General features: G+C 33.0%; 1 long non-coding RNA gene and 2 other non-coding genes across 3 annotated transcripts; all 3 read left to right on the top strand.

The window, feature by feature from the left end:
- Positions 1–274: 274 nt before the first annotated feature.
- Positions 275–381, top strand: LOC127901647 (small nucleolar RNA R71). Its single transcript, XR_008053891.1, has one exon. It is a non-coding gene; the product is annotated as a small nucleolar RNA R71 (small nucleolar RNA).
- A 2,041-nt stretch (positions 382–2,422) lies between these two features.
- Positions 2,423–3,360, top strand: LOC107176965 (uncharacterized). Its single transcript, XR_008053474.1, has 2 exons — positions 2,423–2,919; positions 3,070–3,360. It is a non-coding gene; the product is annotated as an uncharacterized LOC107176965 (long non-coding RNA).
- Positions 3,361–15,161: 11,801 nt separating this feature from the next.
- On the top strand, positions 15,162–15,268 carry LOC112496288 (small nucleolar RNA R71). Its single transcript, XR_003062794.2, has one exon. It is a non-coding gene; the product is annotated as a small nucleolar RNA R71 (small nucleolar RNA).
- The last annotated feature ends 2,567 nt before the right edge of the window (positions 15,269–17,835 follow it).

The raw sequence follows: 17,835 nt of genomic DNA, 5'->3' as shown, positions 1-17,835 counted from the left end.
ACAAGAGACTTCAGCAACTTGGTTAAATGTTGCTGGAACAGTGGCCGTTGCTTTTACCATATTTGTCAATGAGGTTACTTGGGTTGTTAATGTTGTCAGTGCATCCACATTGTGTTCTCCTGCTGCTCCTCTCACTGTGGCTTGTCTAGTTGATGGCCATTGATAGTTATCCTTTCCAAAATTTCATAAGCCTCATTATATGAGTTAGACAATAAAGCCCCTAGTGCTTGAGTTCAACCCATTGTAGAAAGTTTCCAATTGTATGCAATAAGGAATACCATGATGAGGGCATCTCCTGAGTAACTCCTTGAATCTTTCTCATGCATCATACAAGCTTTCATCTTCAAGTTGATGGAAAGATGTGATCTCATTCTTCAACTTTGCATTCTTTGTTGGTGGGAAATATTTCATCAAAATTTTGTCAGCCAAATCATTCCATGTGGTGATGGAGTCTGGTGGCAAAGAACTCCACTGTACCAACTAAAATTGATTTCACAAAACACAATAAGCACCAATCCCCGGCAACGGCGCAAAAAACTTGCTGTCGATTTTCTAATGCTATTAGTGTCAATGTGAAAATGTAGACAACAAGTAATATAACGATAAAAATTCAAGATCGTCTCCACAAGGATTATTATTATAGGAATTGCTACAGTAATTTTATCAGTGCCATTCTTATTATAAATTAGAATTAAAACAAATTATTCAACTAATGAACTTAGGCAGATCTTATTGGGCTAGTCGGCAATGTGTTGCTTTAGGTCGTGTGGAATAGTTGCGGGAGTGATCTTGCATGATGTGTGGAGCTATAACAGTGCTGAGCATGGGCCAATCTATGGGCTCATGGAACTAGCGAACCTATTCTAGAATTTCGAGGAAGAGTACTCTGGTTAGTACTCTAAATTACCTTATTATATTTTGCACAAACAGAGGCATGTTAGTGAAATAATATCTAACCAACCCAAGAGGGGGGTGAATTAGGTTTCTAAAAATTATGCAATTCTTAATCAAAACTTAATGCAAATCTTAAACGAATCTAAAGCAATAATAAATAAATCAACCAAAATATAAAAAGATAAAGGAAGAGAGATTAAAACACAGAGAGTTTTACGTGGTTCGGCCAACCTTGCCTACATCCACGCCTCTAAGCACACCGAGCTTGGGCATTCCACTAGTCAAGCCTTCAAAACTTCAAGAACACTTACAATTGACTTCTTAGGCGTCAATCAACCTTTACATCTAGAGATTATCTCCAATCTCTTAACCCAAGTGTATCCCCAATCTTTTAGAGAGATATGGAGAGAATAAACTTTGAAGATAACAATGAAATACATGACACATTTAAGGAAGAAAATATAATAGTATTAATAGAATCTATTTTAACCGGTCTTAAGATAATTCAAGATTGATGCAAAATAAATAACAGGACTCTAAACCGTCCATAATAAGTCTATTGATTAATAATAACAATAATAGTGATGTGAAATTTTTTATTCTGAATGCTCAATTTAGATTATAATATCTATGTGAAAGCATTGATGGCATGTACCTTGGTTGGGAAAATAGATTGGACACATGGATATATATGTTGGAAGAACAAATCTAGTTTATATCTCAAGAGAGACAATAAATTATGAATGCCGGTGCTATAGTATATTCAGGTTTTATAAATCTTTATAAATTTAATAATCATTTAGATCTTCATAATATTATAATAAAACTTTAAATATATATGTAGAAGAGATGGAAGAAGAAATCATCCAGTTATTCAAAATCAATTAAACAAAAATAGAAGGTAAAATCCTTGAATTATATAAATTATACAATTTCACATAAATTTTGCATATATTGCAAAACGGTCCTTGTGGCACTAATTAGAAGCCTTTGAGTTTAATCACACTTCGATTAGAGCGTAACTTTATCGCATTGACTTGATCCAGTACTTGAACGATATCTACTGTTTTGCTTCTGCTATGCCCAAGGAGAAAATTAATTTCACCGTGAGATAAGAGCATTAAAAGGAATTCATAAGAAATTTAAATTAAAGCTATGTTAAATATATCGCTAGCTACTTGTTTTTGGAGGAATTAAAACAATTAATAAGCTGCGAAGTGAAAATGAATAAATAAATGAAATGACGTTGAAAATAAGTCTCGCCGCCTGGATCCAAGGCCAAAACATTCATGATAAGTTAGGTAATTAAGTACATGTTTTCAAGCTCTTCATGAAGAATAACGTTATTGAAATAAATCACAAAGACCCCTGCGCAAATTATTACATTGATTAAAAAACAAAAAAGCCATATCTTTAACAGGATCGTGACTCTCGGACTGTTAATTACTTTATTCCCTGCTTGGCCAACAGCTGGCCACTAAACAAAATCATATAAATTTTAAATTTAGTCAAATTGGTCCCACTTGATGACATCCTTTTCATACATAAAATTGTTTAACGTCAAGGTTAAATATGAGAAGTTTGGTAGAGAAGGTAAAAAGGAAGTCTATATAAGGAGGGGAACGAGCTTTGTTTATAGCACAAGTGAAACTCCACTTTATTGAACGATGGGGTCTCAAATGGGCTGCCTCTTTGCCACTCTTTTGGTAGTATCAGTCTCTCTTAGCTACTTGCCGTTAGAAGCCTCCGCAAACAAATACTACTACACATCTCCTCCCCCTCCCAAGTACAAGTCTCCACCACCCCCGCCACCGGTTCACAATTCTCCACCACCACCCCCTGTTTACCTGCCCCCGCCACCTCCTCCACCAGTCTACGTGCCTGCTCCGGCACCAACTCCAATTTCCTATTCCCCGCCACCTCCTGTCCCCAAGTCCCCACCACCACCTCACCCTTACGTCTATGCATCTCCCCCTCCTCCTTACTACTACTAGAAAGCGGCCATGAATAGCTCATGCTTTTATGGTAATCTCATTTATTTTTAAAACTGTACATGTAAAGACTAGTAGTTCAGAATTACATTAAGCATTTCAATTTTAAGCACCGTGTTCTGTTTAATTGCGTTCCTATTGATTAAGTGACAAATAAAAGAGATTGATTAATTTGTTCTTGTAGGAGAGGCGAATGGTATCCGAATAAAGAAAGCAAGGGTTTGATGGAAGGCTTACTTGGAGCAAGATAGCGATCAATCGAGTTGCTGCGTTTTATTCTCTTTTATCTTTGTTTTTTAAGAAAAATAAACTGCCATGCGTAGAAACAGAAAATTAAGTTCTTGTCATTTTCATGCATATGGATTGTTGATGTGTGTGTCAATCAAATCTCCGGTGTGTCATTTGTAATTTTCAACCTTTATGCATGCAAATGGGAGACCTCTTACGTATAATAAAATTAATATACTTCCCAAGATGGTCTTATCTTGCGTTGACTTTTTACGTTCCTTTGGTGATGATTTTGAATGCCAAAAGCGTGGTCATGGATTTTTCGTGCAACTACAGAGCACATTAACGAGAGACTTATCCATGAGGGTCCATGCAGATCAGTGTCTAATTAACCAATAATTAATATAACTGAAAAAATATAGAGTTAACAATTTTTATGGGTCAGGCTCAATTACAGATGTTCGTACAAAATTTCTTGCTAATGTATACTTGAGTATGATAATAAGTTTTAATCATTATTAGTAATTCACTTGATAATATTAAACAAATTTTCATATCAATTAAGTTACAAAATTTCTGTGACAAATTTCCACGTACTGGAACCATGCAAAAGGGCTTTATTCAAACAGAGCTGCATAGCCGTTGGCAATTAAAATTATTTATCAATAAAGTTAAGTAGTAAGAATTGGATTGTGGATTCCATTAATTATTTCAAGGAAAATTTTATAGATAATGCCGTAATGAAATTTACGGCATCAATATCATGATAAATATAAATATTGTAAATTACAAATAGAATTAGTAAATGTAAAGTAAAACCAGTAAATTCATAAAAGATTATTAATTATTTAAAAAATTAACATTGTTTCTACATAATTTTAGTGAAAAATATTTTATTCATTTACAAAAAAAAATTCTTTAATTAAACAAAAAAAATTCATTAATTAAGCAAAAAAATTATACTAAAAAAAAGTGGAATAAGTTTAATTGAATCGGTTATCATAAATTCTATATTTAGTCTAGGACATTTGTATACATTTTTTTTCCATTTTCTATAATGATATCTATTTATTACACATGTTAATTAAGTGCAATTATTTATCTTGATGTGGATCAAGTAAAAAAAAAAAAGAGATATCAATAAAATTAGATCTAATTTTGAATATTATGTATACTTTATGTAGTTTCAAACTTTTTGCTTGTATTTGGAGACCATTTAAGGTTGTTGTTGAAGAAGTGTAGAAAGATGTAAAATAACCTCATCTTACAACAACTATGAAAGATATTAAAATAATATTTTTTTCAAAATTCGATTTTGAGAAAAAATTTCATCCTTAATTAAACATCACATGTATTATAGAAATGCAAAACTACCATTGTTATATTTAAATTAAAAAATAATAAATATATAAGGTAATAAACATTATAACGAGTTTTTATTTTAAAATTGTAAACTTTTATTTCTGACAAACACTCTTATATTAATTTATTTATTTTGCCTTTTATTCATAAGTTTTATGCATAATCTACAAAGTTTATGTTTTATTTTGCATTTAATGTTGATTTACTTTTTTTATATTATACGTATAAGTTTTCATTTTATTTACCAGTAATACATCAATTTATCAGTTTTATAGTAATTTACTTATTTTACCTTCCTTTTATAATTCTTATGTTTCATTTCCAAAATTTATGTTTTATTTTACAGTAGTTGATGATTTACTAGTTTTATGTTATGTTTGCAAGTTTTTGTTTTGTTTACTAGTAATAGATCAATGGGTAATTTTTAATTGAGTTCTCATTAGTTCTAGAAAAAAAATTCAGAGACCAGAAGTTTACTAAATGAATCAATTAAATTCTTTCAATTACAAACTAATGACATTCAAATCCTTAACTTAATTGCTCAGTTAAAAATATTAACAACGTTGAGGACATTTTAGTAAAACAACAAATGAGTCGTTTCTCATTCTTTATTTTTGACAGGTGGAAATAGTTTAAAGTAAACTCAATTAACCTGATTAAGTTAAGGATCAGTTCTTTCAAATGAAAAAAAAACCTACAGAAACTGCCATATTCTTCGTCTGAGAGGAGAGATCGAGAGAACGTGGGACGGCGCAAAAAATGTTGTATAAATCTACTGTGATTTTGACCAAAGCTTTGGTAGCATTGATTGAGTTCAAGTACTGGAGAGAACCTGAGTTTAAAGGTTAGTAACTCTATTTTTTTAGTGATTTCTGCAAGCATTTTCTGATAAAAATTTTTCCATATTGAGTGATCGTTGTGAAAAATTAAGTTTTTCAAGTCTATTTTTCAAAATGACAAACTATGTTTAATTATTGGTGGATTCTTTTTTTTGTTCAATGTTGTATTTTGTTAATTTGTTGTTTTTAATTTGCTCTTTATGTAATTGTTAGACCAAATACACCATTATTATACCTGTATTCATTTCAACAATTTGGTATTGTTATATTAATAAGATTGAATTCATTGTATTTGCTTCTTTGTTCATGTAAAGTTGAATTCTATGTATTCTTATGAGTGATAATTTTTCTATCTATTAGACTAAATTCACTATATTCACTACTTTCTTTCTTTTTGCTGGGCTATTTTTTCTTTTTAGTTTATATTTTTTATATGTATTAGATTGAATTTGCTTTTGTGCGTTTTTTAGCCGAATTACATGTATATTTCATTTAGGTTGAGTTTTTTTGTTGTTTGCTAAATAAAATTATATTGGTTTATCCTTTTTTGATGCAATACTTTTGTTTAAAATTAATGCAGGTAGCCATGTTACCTTTTTTTCGGTTAAAATTAATGGGGTGATGTATGCGATAGGATATAGGGAACCAGAGGAATATAAGATTATTAGGCTGTTTCTTGAAATTCAAGATGTCATGGTTAAGCATGGACACAGTGAAATGGATTTGATTGAAATTTCTGTTTTAATTTTTTCTCAAAATCGGATTTTGAAAAAAATATTATTTTAATATCTTTTATAGTTGTTTTAAGATGAGGTTATTTTACATCTTTCTACACTTCTTCAGCAACAACCTTAAATGGTCTCCAAATACAAGTAAAAAGTTTGAAACTACATAAAGTATACATAATATTCAAAATTAGATCTAATTTTATTGATATCTCTTTGTGTTTTTTTACTTGATCCACATCAAGATAAATAATTGCACTTAATTAACATGTGTAATAAATAGATATCATTATAGAAAATGGGAAAAAAATGTATACAAATGTCCTAGACTAAATATAGAATTTATTGAAGATTGAAAATTACAATCTTCAATCTCATCGGGAGTCTTTATGGAATCCAGCACATTGATTGTAACTTGCTGGTCATTCACCCTCATGGTTAATTCTCCCTTTTGAACATTAATTAAAGTCTTTCTCGTGGCTAAGAAAGGTCTCCCTACAATGATTGACACTTCTTTGTCTGCCTCAAAGTCTAGCACAATGAAATCCACCGGAAAAATAAATTTATCCACCTTCACCAACACATCTTCAATCTTTCCTTTTGAATAGGCATGAGATCTGTCAGCAAGTTGTAGAGTCACTGTTGTTAGTCTACATTCACCAACTCCCAATTGCTTAAATACTGATAAAGGCATGAGGTTGATGCTAACCCCCAGATCACAAAGTGTTTAGCCACTGTATTTAGTGCCTATGGAGCATGGGATTGAAAAGCTTCTTGGATCCTTCATCTTTTGTGGTATCTTACTCTGAAGCATTCGGCTGCACTCTTATGTTAGAGCAACTGTTTCAAACTCTCCAAGTCTTCTTTTCTCTGTCAAAATATCCTTTAAAAGTTTCGCATAATTTGGCATTTGCTCTAGAGCTTCCACAAAAGGGATATTGATAAATAGTTGTTTCAGGCACTCCCAAGATTTTGCTGAACTGCTTGTCTTGTTTTTTCTTCTGAAACCTTTAAGGAAAGGGTGGTGGATGTTTAAATTGTTGTGCTGCAGCAGGTTGTGCAGACTGCTTCTATTTTGCTTTACTCGGGTCTGTTGTTGCAATCTCGTTATCCACAGGTGTTGGATCATCATTTTTGGCAAATGCTGCAGCTTGACTGCTCTCACCAGTGAGCTGTGAAGTTGAGGATTGTGGCTCTTTTTCAATTTGAGTTTCTTTCTGGATTGAAGTGGACTCAACTCTTCTTTTTGATATACCAACGGGACTATGAACATCCTTTCCAGATCTCAAATTAATCACTTTGCAGTGCTCTTTCCCTTCTCTTCTTAGGTCCTCTGTATTACTGGGTAAACTACCTTGAGGTCTGTTGCTCAATGTTGTAGCAAGCTGTTCAATTTGATTTTCCAAGTTTCTCAAAGATACAATATAACTTTGGACAACTACTTCATTCTTCACAATATAATCCTTAATCAAACCTTCAAGGGAGCTGAGTTGATCATTGTTGATCTTCTTTGCTCTTGATTTTGCTGATAAAATCCACTAGGTGCTGCAGCAGTCTGGTTCTGACAACCCCATGAAAAGTTCGGATGTTGTCTCCATCCAGGGTTGTAAGTGTTTGAATATGGATTGCTATGGTTCTGTCTATTGAAGCTGCCCACATAATTGACTGAAGCTAGATTCCCAGAACAATTGTCAAATAAATGTCATTCTCCACAATAAACACAAGATGTTAGCCTAAAGGGCTGTATATAATGTAATTTTGATGATAACAAACATATGTATTGAGTGATTTAATAAATATTGTATTTCACATTTTCACTAGTTTTTGAAGGATAATATTTATGCAAGTGAATCAAGTGAAATCAAGATTGAAGACACTCAACGGACAACGGCGACATCAAGAATATCGTTTAAAGCTTAACGAACAAATAAGTGCGATAAATTCTTGTAAAGCCGGTATGATTTAATTGATGCATGATTTAGCATTTGAGAAGCTCAAGAGATTAATTTAATTAAATACTTTTCATAAACTAAAATGTTTTGTTTTTATAAAGTAAAGTATTTTGTGGATTTGAGTAAATTGGACTTAAATGCTAAGATTTGAAATCTTTGATTTTAATAAGTATTAAAATTCAGAGTTGGACGTTTTTACAAACATTTGAAATGTTTTGGGTCATACTATAATTTATGAATATTTTGGACTAAAGTGAAAGATTTTGAGAACTTTGAAAAATATAGGTATTATGTTGAAAAGGACCTTTGTGTGAAACAAGAAAATCTTTGGGGCCATATCATAATTTCAGAAAGTTTGAGAAAGACATCTATTTTTATGAAGTTCTGAAATTGGACCTATTTGTAAAGTTTTCTGACGTTTGGGCCATAGTATAATTATAGAAAGTTTTAGGCTAAAGTGTAATTTCAATGAACAGTGTTACTGTAGCAAATTCAAAAATAACGGTAATATTACTGTTCCTGAGCGGCTAGCCGGATAATCAAGCGGCTAACCGTTTGAGCGCTGGAATTTGCCTATAACGGCTAGTTTTTGGGCTTTCACTATAAAAACTCAACTCAAACTTCATTTTAAGAACTAACACAAGCAAATATAAGATCATATAACATATATTGAGCTTCCATTTCGTAAATCATCATTTGTTGAATCATCATTGAGCTATAATTTGTTATTCACTCTTAAAGAGAGTTTTATTGTTGTGAATTTCATTTCTCATCAATTTGTGAGTATACAAGTGTGGGAAACACTTGGGGTGAAGAGATTGGGGATATAATCTCTTGTTGTAAAGGTTCATTGACACCTTGGAAGTCAATTGTAAACATTTGAAGCCTTGGGAGGCTTGGATAGTGAAATCCTCAAGCCGGGTGAGCTTGGAGGCGTGGACGTAGGCAGGGATAGCCGAACCACGTAAAAATCCTTGTGTTTGTTTTCTCTTCCCTTACTCTTTTAATATTGTACTTGATTGAATTTATTGTTTTTGATTTGATTAAGGTAGTAGATTAAATTGTTGTGCGAATTGTATTGCATAAAATTTAAAATCCCAATTCACCCCCCTCTTGGGTTGCATAACTTGCATTTCATTTGGTATCAGAGCAAGGTGCTCTTGTGTAGACTTAATCGTCTAGAGTTAAAGATCCATGGCAACCCATAGTGACTCAACCTTTAGGGAAGGACAATCCACAATTAGACCACCGTTCTTTGACAGTAATGACTACCCATATTGGAAAACTAGGATGAGAATTTATTTACAAGCTTTAGATTATGAAATTTGGGAAATTGTTTGTGATGGTCCATTTATGCCTTTGATTAAAAACGAAGTTGGGGAAGATATTCCAAAACCTTCAAGGGAATGGAATGAATTGGAAAAGAGAAAAGCTTCTCTAAACTCCAAAGCTATGAATGCCTTGTTTTGTGCACTAGATAAGAAAGAGTTTCATAGAGTATCTAGTTGTGAAAGTGCTAATGAAATTTGGCACAAACTTGAAGTTGTTTATGAAGGCACGAATCAAGTGAAAGAGTCTAAAATTAGTAGGTACACTCGACAATATGAATTGTTTCAAATGGAACAAAATGAGAGTGTGTATTCTATGTATACTAGATTTACGGACATAGTGAACACTCTAGGAGCCCTAGGAAAGACATTTTCAAATAGTGAGAAAGTTAAGAAAATCATTAGGTCGTTACCTAAGGAATGGAGATAAAAAAGGACTGCCATTGAGGAAGCCAAAGATTTAAATATTTTATCTATTGACGATTTAATTGGTTCTCTTATTTCTTATGAGGAAGATTTGGCAGCCGAAAGAGGCAATGGGGAGAAGAAGAAAAGCATTGCTCTCAAAGCCATGAAACATGAAAGTGATGAGGAAAGCGAGCTGGATGAGGAGGAGATGGATATGCTGGCTAGGAGGCTTAGAAAACTTTTTAAGAAATCCGGTGAGCGAAGAAAATCTAGAGACCTCAAGAACCGAAAGGAGAAGAATGAAGTAATCAAATGTTATGAGTGCAAGAAGCCCGGTCATATAAGAACGGAATGCCCTCTTCTCAATAAGCTCAAGAAGAGAGCAATGGTAGCCACATGGGATGATAGCGATGAGGAAACAAGTGATGGTGAAGAACATCAAGAAATGACAAATCTAGCTCTCATGGCAATTGGAGATGAATCGGATGATGAACTTGATGAGGTAAATGATCTTTCTACTTATGATGAATTATATGATGCTTTTAAAGAATTGCATGATAATTGGATAAAAATTGGTAGAAAGAATGTATGTCTTAAAAAGAAAATGGTAAAACTCACAAATGAGAATGAATCTCTAAGTGCAAAGATTACATGCCTAGAATTAGAGAATAAAACATTGCATGATAAAGTTGCATTATCGAATGAGAAACCTAGCACTTCACATGAGCATCTAGAATCATATGTAGATGACTTGAAAAATGAAAATGATGCTTTACAGAAATGCAATGATTCATTAAATGAAAAGATTAAAGGACTAGAGTTGGATAATAAAATGTTGCATGATAGAATTGCATCATTTAAATGCAAGCAAAGTACTTCATATGAGCATGAGAAATCACATGTTGGTGAATTAATGAAAGAAAATGAAGTGCTTAAGAAAAAGAGCAATGAACTAAATCAAATTGTGTTAAAATTCACAAATGGGCAAAAGATGTTGGATAACTTGCTTAATTCACAAAAATGTGTGTTTGATAAAGGAGGTATCGGTTATAAGCCAAATTTGAAACAAAAATATTATAAGAGTTATTTTGTTAAAACTATCTCCATTAATGATCAAATTGTATGTCATTATTGCAATCAAAATAGTCATATGAAGAATAGATGTTCTATTAAAAGAAATGTGTATTATGGAGCAAAATGTATTTGGGTTCCAAAAGGAATCATTGCTAACACTCAAGGACCCAAGAGTATTTGGGTACCAAAATACACAACTTGAACAATTTTTTGTAGGTACCACAATCAAGGAATGGTGGAGAAGTTCCTTGATGAAAGCTTGTGAGGATAATCATTTGAGCATGATCTAGGAGAGAAAGATGAGGCAAGATGATTTAATTGTTTTGGTAATAATTCTTGCCATATTAATTTTGTTGAATGAATTATGATAAATGAATTTGCGAAAATATGCTTGTATGTTTACATGATTGAATTATCATTGTGTTTAACATTGAGTGTTTTATCATGATGCAAGGTTATATATAAATGATGATAGTTTATCAACTTATCATGATGGATTCGTTTGATGTTAATGTTTATGAAGTGTTTAAGCATGATAGTTAAGTGGTCTGTTTGATTTATTAACTTTTGAATGCTTATATGTTTAATTATTGTGAAAATCCCAAGTTTGCACAAGCTGTAATGAATTGGTCATAACTCCTTCTAGAAAACTCCAAATCCAGTTCTGTAAAATTTATTGAAAAGCTAACTTAATTATCTTTCCAACGGTATATAGCTTGCATGTTAATTCTGGTTCAATCAATACAGTTTTTATTTCGAAGTTGACCTTTCTGCATTTTCTTAAGTTTTGAATGCTTAGATGCTTCATGATTGTATGCTTGTTGGATGGATTATTTGTTTGAATTAATTATCTTTTGGATGTTTAAAATCATGAATCATGCATTAAATTGGCTTTTGAGATGTTTCGGGATCACAAAATGATCACGGAATTGATCGAAACAAGCCAAAAAGCAAGTAGAGTGCAGGTGGACAGCAACCAGGCGGCTAGCCGCTTGGAAAACTGTCCCAAACCCGAGAGCAAGCGGCTAGCCGCTTGCCCCCAAGCGGCTAGCCGCTTGGTCACTGGTTGGGAAATTTGTTTTGCTTCTTCTTCCTCTTTCGTGAGTTTTCTGCACATGCTTTCTCTCTCACTCAAAACCGTGAGCAACCCATCCATTTTCACCTCCATTTTCCTCCTTTTTCATCCATTTTCATGCCCAAATCAACCATTCAAACTAATACCCATGCATTTCATCTTCATTAAACACTTCTCCATCATGATTTCTTCACTTATTTTTCATCATTTCATCATCATCTCTCACGAGTGAACAGTACCTCACCATTTCTCTCTCAAAATTCTTCATCTTTCACTCATTTTCTTGTTAAAATCAATCATCCAAATCATTATTCATCCATTACTCCTTCAATTTTCGTTCTCAAAACTTCATTTTATCAACTCTCCACATAAAACCCAAAATCAAAAACCTAACTACTCGTTTCTCTCTCTACATTTTCAAGCTTCCTTTAGCCCATTTTTGATCCAATCTACATCATATATTAGCTTCATTCATCTCTAGGATCGATTTTCTTGTCTCAAACAAATCCATTTCACTCAATTTTTGTACACCCGAAATTGGATCTTTAAGCTTGTTTTTGTTCCAACAATGGTGGATGGTGATAAATCCATGAGCAAACAAGTTGCCAAGAGATGTAAGGAAAATTATGGAGATAATACGGAGTTCATATCAACCCACTTTCAGCATCTACCTCTTCGGAAATGGTTTTACGACAATTTTATGTCGAGGTCGATTATCGCTCCTTATTTTGTTAATCTTTGTAATTTGAAGAATTTAAAAATCTGTGACAAATCTCTTAGTTATTTTTTCATTGCTATAGGCTTAAAAAAAATGTTTTAGTTATTAAGGAGCAATACTATGAAAATTTAATTAAAATGTTTTATCCTCGGATATAATTGTTACAAGTGTTCAGGGATTCATATTGAATTTGATGTTTGATGATTATTTATGTGCCGCTTGATAAATTAATGGAGTTGTTGGTTTGTTATAATTGTTTAAGCTTATATGGAAGTGTTATTAATCACAATGTGTATTTGAGGATTTGTGCATTTTAAGGGGAGACTCTGCTGAAATTTTTCCTCGCACAAAATTGGTAATATCCTTATCGAATTATTTTTTTTTAATGCTCTTGTTTCGATTGCATTTTTCTATTCTTTTGAAAGGGGAGATAAATATGATATGTTTTTGGATAATATCATTTTGGTTAAAGTTTTTAATTGGCCATATATTTAGGGGGAGCATACAATATGATTTTGGATAAAATTTATTTTGAGCATTCTTTTGATGGCATGATGGTTCATGATCATTTAATGGTTAATTGGATGTTTGGTTATTATATGTTTCTAGATTAACCATTGACATATTATCGGTCTTAACATAAATTTCTAGTAATTTTGATGATGAAGGGGGAGAAGTCATGTATTTTGAATATGAGGACATGTAATACGTATTTTGTATTTCAAGTATTTATGCATGTTTTTGAAATATTAAGGGGGAGCTTTCAAATTATTATAAATCAAATATTCAGGGGGAGTTTTTGATTTATATGTTTAATCATGCATGCCATGTATTAAGGGGGAGTTTAAATGTCAAAATACATGAGATGTTTGTCATCATCAAAAAGGGGGAGATTGTTAGCCTAAAGGGCTGTACATAATGTAATTTTGATGATAACAAACATATGTATTGAGTGATTTAATAAATATTGTATTTCACATTTTCACTAGTTTTTGAAGGATAATATTTATGCAAGTGAATCAAGTGAAATCAAGATTGAAGACACTCAACGGACAACGGCGACATCAAGAATATCGTTTAAAGCTTAACGAACAAATAAGTGCGATAAATTCTTGTAAAGCCGGTATGATTTAATTGATGCATGATTTAGCATTTGAGAAGCTCAAGAGATTAATTTAATTAAATACTTTTCATAAACTAAAATGTTTTGTTTTTATAAAGTAAAGTATTTTGTGGATTTGAGTAAATTGGACTTAAATGCTAAGATTTGAAATCTTTGATTTTAATAAGTATTAAAATTCAGAGTTGGACGTTTTTACAAACATTTGAAATGTTTTGGGTCATACTATAATTTATGAATATTTTGGACTAAAGTGAAAGATTTTGAGAACTTTGAAAAATATAGGTATTATGTTGAAAAGGACCTTTGTGTGAAACAAGAAAATCTTTGGGGCCATATCATAATTTCAGAAAGTTTGAGAAAGACATCTATTTTTATGAAGTTCTGAAATTGGACCTATTTGTAAAGTTTTCTGACGTTTGGGCCATAGTATAATTATAGAAAGTTTTAGGCTAAAGTGTAATTTCAATGAACAGTGTTACTGTAGCAAATTCAAAAATAACGGTAATATTACTGTTCCTGAGCGGCTAGCCGGATAATCAAGCGGCTAACCGCTTGAGCGCTGGAATTTGCCTATAACGGCTAGTTTTTGGGCTTTCACTATAAAAACTCAACTCAAACTTCATTTTAAGAACTAACACAAGCAAATATAAGATCATATAACATATATTGAGCTTCCATTTCGTAAATCATCATTTGTTGAATCATCATTGAGCTATAATTTGTTATTCACTCTTAAAGAGAGTTTTATTGTTGTGAATTTCATTTCTCATCAATTTGTGAGTGTACAAGTGTGGGAAACACTTGGTGTGAAGAGATTGGGGATATAATCTCTTGTTGTAAAGGTTCATTGACACCTTGGAAGTCAATTGTAAACATTTGAAGCCTTGGGAGGCTTGGATAGTGAAATCCTCAAGCCAGGTGAGCTTGGAGGCGTGGACGTAGGCAGGGATAGCCGAACCACGTAAAAATCCTTGTGTTCGTTTTCTCTTCCCTTACTCTTTTAATATTGTACTTGATTGAATTTATTGTTTTTGATTTGATTAAGGCGGTAGATTAAATTGTTGTGCGAATTGTATTGCATAAAATTTAAAATCCCAATTCACCCCCCCTCTTGGGTTGCATAACTTGCATTTCACAAGACACATCAGAAATTTGGTTAACAGTTGCTGGAGCACTGGTTATACCTTTCACCATGTTTGTTAATGAAGTTACTTGGGTTGACAATACTGTCAAGGCATCTACGTTATGAACTCATGCTGTTCCTCTTGCAGCAGCTTGTCTGGTTGACGGCCACTGATAGTTATTGTTGGCTATTCTCTCTAAAATTTCATAAGCCTCATTATAAGACTTAGATAATAAGGCCTCATTTGCTGAAATGTCCACCATCAATCTAGTACTTGGGTTGAGACCATTATAGAAAGTTTCCAATTGTATGCAACAAGGAATACCATGATGAGGACATCTCCTGAGTAACTCCTTAAATCTCTCTCATGCATCACACAAGCTCTCATCTTCAAGTTAATGGAAAGATGTGATCTCGTTCCTCAACTTTGCATTCTGGGTTGGCGGGAAGTATTTCATCAAAATTTTTTTAGCCAAATCATTACATGTAGTGATAGAATCTGGTGGTAGAGAATTCGACCATGCTCTTGCTCGGTCTCTCAAAGAAAAAGGGAAAAGTTTGAGTCTCAATGCTTCCTGCGATGCTCCAGCAATCTTGAAAGCATCACTTACTTCCAAAAATAACTTAAGGTATAGATGAGGATCTTTGAATGGCAAACCATTAAATTGCCCCACTATTTGAAGCATTTGAAACATCACGGGTTTGAGTTCAAAATTGTCAGCTTGAATGTCGGGTCTAACTATTCCCGGATGTATGGCTTGAGGAGTCAACACTGCGTAATCTCGAATGGCTCTATCTATATCGTTCGCCATGTGAATAATGTTGTTGTTCCCTGGTTGCCTTTGAACACATTGTCCATTCAGACCTTCATGTACATTGACTGGTTGTATCTCCTCTCTACAGTTCAAGTTTCTCAAATCTTGGAATTCATCTATTATTACAGCAGCTTGTAATTCCTGATGCTCTCTTCTCAATCTCCTTACAGTTCGTTCAATTTCTGGATCAAACTGGAATTCAATAGATTTATATTTGCGCATGCAACGGTTGTTAGATCACCTATGTCAACAAAATAAACAAATCAAAATAAAATTAAAAATTAGCACCGTTAAAACTAATTTCACAAATCACAATGAATAATCAATCCCCAGCAACGGCGCCAAAAACTTGTTGGGTAAAAATACTAATGCTATTGGTGTCAATGTGCAAGTGTACACAACAAGTAATATAATTATGAGTATTCAAGATCGTCTCCACAAGAATTAATATTATTAGATTTGCTACAGCAATCCCAACAGTGCAGATTTTGTTTTAATGATCAATTTAGTTCCTTTGAAACTCTGATTATGGAGTATATTGTGAAGAATGAAGTAGTGGTCTAAAGTCAAGCTATATCTTTAAGAAACTTGGAGAATCAGATTGGACAACTTGCTACAGCATTGAGCAACATACCTTAGGGCAATTTACCAAGCAATACAGAGGATCCAAGAAGAGAAAGAAAAGAGCATTGCAAGGTGATTAACTTAAGGTCTGAAAAGAATGTTCATATTTTAGTTAAAGTACCAAAAAGAAGAACATAACCTAATTATACCCAAGGGGAAATCTTCCCGTAATGATTTCAGAAGTAAAAACATGACAAGCAGTTTAGTAAATTCTTAGAAGTATTAAAACAACTGCATATCAAAATTTCTTTTGTGGAAGTATTGGAATAAATGCCAAATTATGTGAAGTTTTTGAAAGATATATTGGCAAGGAAAAAGAGGCTTGGAGAATTTGAAATAGTTGCTCTAAGACAAGAATGCAACCATATACTTTTAAGTAAAATGCCTTAGAAGTTAAAGGATATAGGAAGATTTAAAATTCCTTGTTCCACAGGAACTAAATACAATAGTAAGACACGTTGTGATTTGAGAGCAAGTATTAATCTTATGCCATTATCAGTATTCAAATAATTGGGAGTTGGAGAAGTCAGACCAACCACAATGACATTGCAACTTGCTGACAAATCTCATGCTTATCCTGAAGGCAAGATTGAAGATGTATTGATTAAAGTGGATAAATTCATTTTCCAGTGGATTTCATAGTGTTGGACTTTGAAGCAGATAAAGAAGTACAAATTATTCTAGGCAAACCTTTTTTAGCCACAGGAAAAACTTTAATTGATGTTAAAAAATGAGAGTTGAGTATGAGGGTTAATGATCAGTAAGTTACCTTTAATGTATTGGAAGTAATGAAGAGTCTTGATGAAGTTGAAGATTGTGATTTGGTCGGTGCTGTGAACCTTGCTGTCACAGACAGCTTAAATAATTGCTGCAACAATGAAGAAATCAAGGCCGCCACGTTTGAAGAACTTGAAGATGAAGATGCTGCAACAACGCATATAGCATAGTTAAGAGAGAAGTGACCTGTGAGGACAGACAGACATTTTGAGTCTTTAGATCTTTCAAATGGGCAAGTGAAACCTGCTGTGCCATCTATTGAATTACCTCATGTTTTATAATTAAAACTTCTACCTTCACATCTAAAATATGTTTATCTTGGTGACAATAACACACTACATGTAATCATTTCATCTTATTTAAATGTAGATCAAGTGAAGAGCTTAATGGAAATGTTGGGGAGATACAAGAAGGCCATTAAATAAACCATGGCAGATATCAAAAGAATCAGCCCCTCTATATGTATGTACAAGATCTTGCTGGAGGATTGCTACAACAACTCGGTAGAGTAGCAAAGAAGATTAAATCCCATCATGAAAGAAGTTCTGAAGAAAGAGATTATCAAATGACTTGATGCTGGAATCATCTACCCAATATCCGACAGCTCCTGAGTGAGTCCAGTACAATGTGATCCAAAGAAAGGTGGAGTGACTATTGTAACAAATAAGAAGAATGAGCTTATTCCCACAAAAACAGTGATTGTATGAAGAGTTTGCATGAACTATAGGAAGCTAAACAAAGCCATAAGGAATGATCACTTCTGGTTGCCTTTCATAGAT

The sequence above is a fragment of the Citrus sinensis genome, chromosome 3 (assembly GCF_022201045.2).
Source record: "Citrus sinensis cultivar Valencia sweet orange chromosome 3, DVS_A1.0, whole genome shotgun sequence".
NCBI classification, from domain to species: domain Eukaryota; kingdom Viridiplantae; phylum Streptophyta; class Magnoliopsida; order Sapindales; family Rutaceae; genus Citrus; species Citrus sinensis.
Note: the sequence above shows the minus strand (reverse complement) of the source record. Positions and strands in the feature narration are given on the sequence as shown.